The following is a 9877-nucleotide window of genomic DNA, read 5'->3' on the forward strand; positions in this document are numbered from 1 at the left end:
AATGTAACTCCTGTCAGCCAAGACTCTATGGCGCAGCCTTCAGGACATGCAATGAATAACACCAACTCCTTTCATAGCTGCCTGTTTTGCCTGCAGAACAACCACACATTGAATCAGTGCTCAGAGTTTAAAGCCAAAGAACACAGTGACAAAATAAACTTCATCAAGAACAAGGGCATTTGTTTCGGTTGCCTCAGAATAGGCCATATAAGCAAAAACTGTCGGAGACGTTTGAATTGCCATGTATGTCACAAGAAACACCCCGGAGTCCTTCACATAGAAAAACAGAATACAGGTACATCTGTCAACCCTTCAACCGATTCAAATGTGCCCTCTCAGACATGTAGCCATATCGGGGCCGGAGTAGAACACTCCACCTTTTCCATTGTTGCTGTGAAAGTCAGAAGCAAACTGACCAACAAGACCACAGAGACATATGCGTTTCTTGATCCTGGCAGTTCTGGAACGTTCTGCACAGAAAACATGGCAAGAAAGCTGAAGCTGCGAGGTGAGAAGACAAACATTCTTCTAAAAACTATGGGCCAACAGAAAGTTGTCGATGCTCACATACTGTCAGGGCTGGAGGTGTCTGGCATGGATGCTGAAGATTTTATAGAGCTTCCTGATGTTTTAACTCAAAAGAGTATGCCCGTGTCTACACTTAACATTCCCAGACAAGCTGACATTGCTCAATGGCCTTATCTTAAAGATGTAAAACTTCATGACATTCATGCAGATGTTGAACTGTTGATAGGAACTGATGCATCTAAAATCTTGGAGCCTTGGCAGGTGATAAACAGCCAGAATGACGGCCCGTACGCCACCCGAACTCGGGTTGGTTGGTTAGTCTATAATGGTGGCAGCTGCAGAAGCAAACGTGGCTATTCTTCTGTAGCAGCAAATTACATCTCTGTTGAACACCTGCAAGGAATTCCTGTAAAACAGCATCACCATGACCTCACCGAAAGAGCATCAGAGGAGCAGATTGAAATGTCAAGAGTAGACCTCAAGCTGCAGAATGAGCTACTGCCCAAATTGGAAAGAATTGCAGTCATCAAAGAGGCAACTGATGTCGATCAGGGGAGCTGGATGGAGGGACCTGAATTTCTCTACAAGTCCAAGGAGCAGTGGCCTGTATTGGATGATGGCCTTCAGTTGATTCCTGCTGCTGACCCGGAGATCAAAAGAGACCAGACTCAACAGAGGAAAGCTCCTAGAACAAGACTTGCCTTACTCCTAGACTCGCCTGCTGAGAGGGTGTTGACAGATGAAGCTCCATTCACTCAGAGACAGAAGTGGACAGAAAGAAGAAACCTTGTACCTGGAGACATTGTTCTCATGGCACATGCTACAGCACCGAGAGAAGGCTGGATGATGGGGAGAGTCCTGGAAGTGAGAGCAGATGCGATGGGCCATGCGTGCTCCGTGCACTTCAAAATGAAGACCGGTGTCCTGGAGAGGCCTGTGACGAAGCTGTGCCTGCTGCTGGAGGCTGGAGTGGACTGACTTGGCCATTTGGTCATCTCTCTCTCTCTCTCTCTCTCTCTCTCTCTCTCTCTCTCTCTCTCTCTCTGATTAACATCTCTTTTCTTTGTAGGTGCAGCAAGAAGACACTTGTGCTTGATGTAGTTAGTTAGTGCTTAGTGTATAGCTCCTCTTTTCATAATTCAGTAATTGTGATAATGCCCAATTAGGGGCCGGAATGTTGGAGCTATACTATTCTTTTTAAGTAATGTTAAAGTTAATGGTTAATTTGTTTATTGTTTTTATGATTAGTTATTAGTATTTTAGTAATGTGGTAATTTTAATAATAAATGATAACCCTACTTCTTTAGTTATTTGCTTTGCTTTATAGCTTTAGTCATTTTTCTTTGATTTATTTACCGATATATCATTTGAACACTTGGGGGCGATAGTGGGCACAGGTACACCTGTATATAGGTAGGAAGTAGGTGGTGATCTGTGTAGGCACCTGGGTGATGGGCATATGTTTTTTTACCAGAGCAAGAGATGCCATGTGTTTGCTCAACTGGAATAAAATAAACCACCATCAACTCAAGAACTTTGCCTGGAAATTGGACTTTGTCTTGCCTGCGTACATTACCTGCCCATGGTGCCTGAAGTGTTCCGTTTGATTTAAAGTGGTAGTTCGCTATTTTAGACATTAAGCCCTGTTTGTGTGACTTCTGGGGTGAATTAGACATGTTCTCATCACAATTTTGACATTTGGTGCTGAACGGAGTATTTTGGTATTCAATACTGCAGCCCCCCCACCTGTACATTGACTCCAATGGTGCACTCAAGCAATCGATCACAAAATAGCATTACACTTTCGTTTGAAAAGACATGGAACTCACCGTGTGGTCAGTGGTGAACAGCGATAAATTGACCCAAAAATCGCCACGAAATATGCCTTCAAACCGTTGTTTAGCAGTTGATGGAACTACTTTTTCCCAGACGTTGAATAATAGCATATAGACATCCAGCCACTAGGTGGCGATAATGAGGTATTTTTGTGAGGACTAGAGAGAAGAAGAATATTGCTGTCTTTGAGGAAGCTAGTAGCTACTGCTTCACACACTCGTTTTTGCTGGCAAACACCATCTAATCTTTTCATTTCAACCTCTTTTTTGTTAGCAAGGACAATACAGACAAAAGGACAGAAGCAGCATTTATGTATTTTGTTATGTAATTCGGTAGAATGGGAGTTATTGATCACAGAGCGAATGGAGAACCTGGACGTAATTCTGTTGATGTCTGCCTGTGTGACTGGCGGGGATGTAGGCAAAGAACGTGGATCTATGTAAGGAGGGCTTTGATCAAGAGACCATGTGCCAAAAATCAACTGGAAAAGACGTCCGAGACCGGAGGCGAGGAATTGGATGGTCAGAAACCAGGTCAGTAACTACAAGCCCAAATCTCTGCATGGTATCAGTAGTAGGTCCTAAATGTGTAGCCTTCAACAATACAACATAATTACGCAGCATCACATAAAGTTGTCTCAAAGGGCTTTCAAAATACACACAATGCGGACCATCACTGTTATTATGCCCAAACTTTAGTGCCATCCATCCTAATATTGTAGGCTAGTGATAATGCATTCGCTCTGTGTTGTACAATGATGAAAGACGTACGACTTGTAGACCTGTCATTTCATTTTCGTTGTGCAAGTATCAGCAGCAGTAAAACAGGAAACCAGCACAATGGCCATGACCAATTGAATGCTCTGCAGCCTACTCGAATAGAAGCTTGGGTGGTACGAAATGAAGCATTATTATTTTGTAGCTTTTATGAGGGAGCCATATGTTGAGTAAACAAAAGCATTTCTCCCCCTTCACTGAAATCACGTCATGAAATATCACGTGCTCAGCGTACTTATTAATTTGTACGCCTGATGAGGGAGCCAGTATCTGTGGAGTAAACAGATGCATGCCACCCCTCCCCATGACTGAGCAGAGAACTGATTGTCTGGCTGCACCTATGCACTCATATGTTTTGGGAATGTTGCTCCTCCTTCTCTGTGTGAGTTTGTTTTCTAAAGATGTAGGCATAAATGCACACCTAGTGCCTAAGAAGTGTTGTCAATTGATAATTGAATATTTATGATTTATTATACTATATTGCAGGCTGTTGGTGCTGCTGAGGCTGTTGGTTTTCCTGCTTCACTGGTGGAGGAAGTGCAGAGGTAATCACACAAGAAATACATGTCACTGCAATGCACAATTTCTGATAATGTTATGTTGATAATGTCAAGCAATACCTGTCGTATAAGTAACAATGCACTGTTTTATAGCAAATTGTGCAGCGGTGGACTTCACTACTTGGGGAACATGAATGGGAAGAACATGAGGATCATCTAAGCCTGGATGACTAACTGAAGAGGAATTGGATTCAACCCCAGTCCCAGCGTCTACAGGCAATCATGGAGGATAAATGACTTCTGAAAGTTCTGCAGCAGTTGACTCAGTTCAAACATACCGGTATGTGACATAAAGACATCTCTTAGGAGAAACTGCAACAGCATTATTGATGTGATTTTGGATATGCATTTCCAGAATAATGCAGTTGTCTATTCTGCTGTACAAAGGAAAAGTGTAGTAACCACACATTGTCAAAATTGGGTTTTGACTGAAAATAGTTTTCATTACATCTTATTTATCTTGTGACAAGGCCGTATGGTCCAAAGGTTTCCTATGAGAAATATTGCTGTGTCAAATTTGAAGTAACTACAATATCCAACCTAACACAAGGCTGTGCCGGCTTTTTCCTCAGTTTCAATACTGGCATGTCTTTACAGGGGGCTCTGGAGGAAAAGAAGAGAGGAGAAACACGCATCTGATGACCAACCACAGTTTACAGCTCCAGAACATTTCCTCTAAGCCAAACCTCCTCAAAAGGTCTCTGGAAAGAAGCACCGAAGTAGATTCCCTAAAGACTGAAAGACCACATCTAAATAACAGTCAATGGAGCACATGTCTCGGTGTCATGGCTGTGTAATTATCAGAAAAAAATGGTGTCGTACATATTATTATTTCATTTCAATAATGACAGGGAAATTGTTGTAAATAAAATATAATTTATTTCAACACATTGTGATGCATTTTTCTTCTATTATTGTGATGTATATTTTACAAAGAACAGTGGAAAACTTGTTTACAGATAGGATCATCTTTCGCCAGATGGAGAACACCAGATGGAGAACGATGGGTTGGTGGAAACTGGATCATGAATCTGTTCAGGACAATAAATTGAAATGTATTAACTTATTGAACATATGAATATAGCATGGAATACTTGGTAAGGTTTTCTTCATGAACAATATTTTAATTTACTGAAAAATGTTTTTCATTATATTCATGAAATGGATTACTGAGACATTGAAAGTAGGCCTATATCAGTTGCCCTATTAGCCTACAACTGATGAAGATTACTTACTGCGGTAACACTTTACGTGACATGTTCCTGCATATTACATTTGTAGCACAGCTGTATAAGTTTGCACGGAACATACACGATTGTTGCAAGATCCATTCATACCAAACCTTTCATGAACCTAGCGGATGGAGGACCGCAACTTGTCTTGTTCAGAACCCTCAATGATAATTCAGATTAGGCCTGCTGTAGCACATGCCACTACAAGTGCACTTTGTTGAACTGTGCCAAAAACAAAACTTGTGCCTAAACCTAACCTGTCAGTGAGGAGAGTGAGTGAACAATGCTGTCCACTATAAACATGTAAAGCCTTCTTTTGGCATGCCACTTCTGGATGCCACATGCCACTAAATAATCTCACCCCTACTGGATTTACAACCAGGGACAGAACATTTGAATGAAAAATATTTGCTTGACCATATTCTGTTCCTGGCACTGTAGTAAATTGGTTGCAATCAGGACATGTTCAGGAGGAAAATAGCCGAGTACTGCTTTGCAATTTTTTATTTTTATTTTGACAAGTTGCTGTCCTTTGTTTTCCATGTTTATGAGAGGTTTGATATTGAATCAAGTAGGCCTAGTCATGAATCCTTCATGCAAAGTGTATAGCTGCTATGAATGTGTTATGCAGTGAAACTTCTAGGAAAGTGCAACAGTTACGAGATACAGTATAGTGCAAAGCAAACACATACCTTCTTCGGTTGTAGAAATCTTCCCTTCTCTGGATCTTGTGTAGCCTAGAACGGTCTGTGGAAGGAAGGATAGTGCCTCTGAAAATAACGGGGAAATGCACAAGGCATTAGCAAAGTTTTGTTGGCTAATAAGTACAACCACACAGCTGCGCTAGTAGACTGGGCCTTCATGTTATGAAACTATGTCATGTTATGATTGCGTCCAGCGTCTTTAGAGACTATTATATTAGTGCCTTGAATGTGTGCACTTTCTAACATGAACCTCGGACGGTAGCCTCCAGAGCTGGTGTAGTTGATTTTGCAAGTGCTTTGAGACAATTTTATTAGTAGATGGTAGAACTATAGGTGTTGTTGGCTACACATTGAAATGATTGCTAGTAGTTACTGACCTGCTTTCTGACAATCCAATCCCTCGCCTCTGGATCTCGGACGTCTTTTCCAGTTGATTTTTGGCACTTAGAAGTTCTCTTGATCAAAGCACATAAAATCACTTTCTTTGCTTACATCCCGACCAGTCACACAGGCAGGCATCAACAGAATTACGTTCAGGTTCTCCATTCGCGCTGTGATCAATAACTCCTATTCTACCGAATTACATAACAAAATACATAAATGCTGCTTCTGTCCTTTTGTCTGTATTGTCCTTGCTAACAAAAAAGAGGTTGAAATGAAAAGATTAGATGGTGTTTGCCAGCAAAAACGAGTGTGTGAAGCAGTAGCTACTAGCTTTCTCAAAGACAGCAATATTCTTCTTCTCTCTAGTCCTCACAAAAATACCTCATTATCGCCACCTACTGGCTGGATGTCTAGCTGCTATTATTCAACGTCTGGGAAAAAGTAGTTCCATCAAATGCTAAACAACGGTTTGAAGGCATATTTCGTGGCGATTTTTGGGTCAATTTATCGCTGTTCACCACTGACCACACGGTGAGTTCCATGTCTTTTCAAACGAAAGTTTAATGCTATTTTGTGATCGATTGCTTGAGTGCACCATTGGAGTCAATGTACAGGTGGGGGGGCTGCAGTATTGAATACCAAAATACTCCGTTCAGCACCAAATGTCAAAATTGTGATGAGAACATGTCTAATTCACCCCAGAAGTCACACAAACAGGGCTTAATGTCTAAAATAGCGAACTACCACTTTAAGTTTAATTTGATTTTGTTTGACAAACGGCCACTACAGTATGGTTTTGGGGGTTTTGGAGGATGCTGAAGTCATTTGTGGCATTTATAAAATGCCTGTCAGGTTCAAAATTCCAGTTCGTGTCAAGCTGATTGCGGCAATATTTTGGTAAAATACACGTGTATTTTTTCAATTATTTAAAACCATACTAAATTTAGTTACCTGGCCATACTGTATCTAAGGAAGTAACATAAATCATTGCAATGCAGCTTGTGTTGAAAGTGGGTGAGAAGAGAATGAATAGATAATAACTGATAATGCAGGTCAAGTGCCATTCAAAATGCCCAAAGCCACTGTACAGAAAAAATGTAATCACAATAGAGAAAAAGCTAATTAAACTAAGATAATAAAATAGCAATAAACAAAGTAATAATAGTAATACAATTTCTTAGAGCATACATTACAAATTTTATTGGAACAACATGTGCCAAGGGTGCAATTATGGGAAATTGTTCTCTATCAAAGAGGTAAAGCCCCTTTGATGCCTACACATGATACGTAGAGATATATCAATTACAACAGTAAGAACACATACAACACAATTACTCACAACTTGGGCTGGTTGCTATGCTAGCCAGCATTTGTAAGGGGTCTTACACACCAGCGCGGTAAAGCGTCGCGGAACGGCCGCATTTTTTACCGGCGTCGGTGAAAATACATTGAAACCTATCTGTCCTTACACACCAACCGGCGGTAGTCGGGCGTCAGCGGCGCGGGAGCCGGCTCCGCGCCGCGCTGCATTTGGAAAATAGAACTCGAGCGTATTTTTCACGCCGGCGACCGGCGGTGTCTCATTCAAATGAATGGCAAAGTAGCATGCTAGCTTTAGCTGTGGGGAGGGTTTTGAACAGGACTGGCCGCGCACGCCGACGCTGTCAGTGTGCAAGGCAGAGAAAAGCACGCCGGCCAAAACTAAGCAGAAAGACCGCGTCCGTCCTGCGACCGTTCCGTTCCGCCTTGGTATGTTTTGGCCCTAACTATTACACTGTATACTAGCTTCTCTACAGAGCCATCATCATCATCATTGTCACTGTCTTCATCTGTTATAGTCTCTTCTTCACCATAATCCCCTTGATTCTTGGAACCTGTTGTTATTGGGTGGGGATATTGCAACACGTAAGGATGAGGTGAGGATAGCTGAGAAGAACACCAATACGCTGGAAATTGGTAGACTTGTTGCCTTTCCTTAGGCATCCATTTTCATCAATGATTGAAACGGGGACAGGATTCAGCTCATAGTCAAAGATTGTAGACAACTATACTTTTCTTTGGGTTCAAGCCATCAGCATTTGAGCAAACCATGCTCTTTCTGTCGACTTTAAACCCTCTTGTCTTTACTTTCATCTTCACAACTTTATTTGAGATGGTTGCCTGAAATCCCACCAGGGATTGAAGAAGAAAACAATGTGTTCATGTCTTTGTCCAATTTCCACTGCATCTTTCAGATTGACCTTTTCATCTGCCACCTGCCCACTGATAATGTGGTGGAGGGTTGTGGAGTCTGTAGTGAGTGGGTGAGAGTTTTCTCATAACACTCACAATTTGAGCCCAGTCTTGTCGGCATCCAACTTCCATTGTCCCTCTTTGTGTATCTTGGGCTTCATTATTTTATCCAGTGTTTCTGTATACATCTCACTCAGTGACTGGGACAAATGGGAACAGATTACACATGACTGAGTCCACACAGAATCCTGATCAGAGTTTGTTGAGATACCTTTTATCTCCAACTCCCTTACCTCTCCTTATGCATGTCTGGTCTCCAAACATATCTGCACTCAGTGCTGTCGCACCATATGAGTGACGTTAAACATCATTCCAGCAAGAAAATCCTCCATGGCAGCATCAGGGATATGCTGCATTTCAAACAGGTGTGATCCAACTTGCATAAAGGTGATGACCAGAAGCATCTGGTAGCATCTGTTGAAGACAATTTATTTGAATGAGCCAATTCTGTGAGCTATGAATGCTGGGGTGATAAAGTAATCTGCCCATTGCCGGTCCGTGAGCCAGGCCTGTCATTTAAGATTGAGGTAATACCTCCATATACAGCCACTATGAGCTCCTCCAGGCCAGTTGACCTAATGAGCTAATGAATGACATGAGGGTCTGCATCATCCCAGGTCTCAGTATGACTGATGACCATTGTTGTGGATCACAAGATACAAGAGATACAAGATACAAGATATTTTATTTGTCATGTGTATATATATGAAACATATATATACAATGAAAAGCTTCCCTGCTCTGGGAGTCCCAAAAAAAGGTTAAAAAGAATGTTAAAAAAGAATGTTAAAAAAGAAAAAATATATATTTAAAAAGTTGAAAAAATGGCAGGTTGGAGAAAGGGGAGATGTGATGAGTGGATTTCTTCCTATGTTGGTGATTTTGTATTCAACAGTCTGATACATTGAGGGAAGAAGCTGTCCCTGAGTCGGCTGGTGTGAGCACGTAAGCACCTGTATCTCCGGGCAGATGGTAGAAGGGTGAAGTGTGTGTAGCTGGGGTGGTATGGATCAGCTATGATTCGTTTGGCCCTCCTCAGACACCGCTGGTTGTAAAGATCCTGGATGTTAGGTAGATCTGATTGGATTGTCCTTTGAGCAGATTTGATGACTCGTTGGAGGTCTCTCCTATCTTGGGCAGTGGTGTTACCATACCAGGCTGTGAAATTACCAGTTAAAATGCTTTCTATTGTACAGCGATAGAAGTTGGCCAGTATCCTACTCTCCATTCCATATCTGTGCAGCCGTCTCAGAAAAAACAGTCGCTGTCTAGCCGTCTTAGTGATGCAATTGATGTGATGAGACCAGCTGAGATCCTCCTTGATGTTGACTCCTAGGAATTTATAGCTCTTAACCCTCTCCACTGCAGTATCATCGATGTAAATTGGCTGGTGTGGCTGGTGGTGTATCCTCCGGAAATCCACAATCAACTCCTTTGTTTTGCTGACATTCAGGAGTAGATTGTTATCCACACACCAGGTTGACAATGCCGCCACCTCAGCCCTGTAGGCCGACTCATCTCCATTTGTGATGCAGCCAATTACCGTAGTGTCGTCGGCAAACTTA

At 41.9% G+C, this 9877-nt stretch overlaps 1 long non-coding RNA gene across 1 annotated transcript; it reads left to right on the forward strand.

Annotated features, from left to right (window-relative positions):
- The first annotated feature begins 2515 nt into the window (after positions 1 to 2515).
- Positions 2516 to 3821, forward strand: LOC134468511 (uncharacterized). The gene is made up of 3 exons (XR_010038822.1): positions 2516 to 2897; positions 3627 to 3685; positions 3794 to 3821. It is a non-coding gene; the product is annotated as an uncharacterized LOC134468511 (long non-coding RNA).
- Positions 3822 to 9877: the final 6056 nt, after the last annotated feature.

The sequence above is a fragment of the Engraulis encrasicolus genome, chromosome 18 (assembly GCF_034702125.1).
Source record: "Engraulis encrasicolus isolate BLACKSEA-1 chromosome 18, IST_EnEncr_1.0, whole genome shotgun sequence".
Classification (NCBI taxonomy): Eukaryota; Metazoa; Chordata; class Actinopteri; order Clupeiformes; family Engraulidae; genus Engraulis; species Engraulis encrasicolus.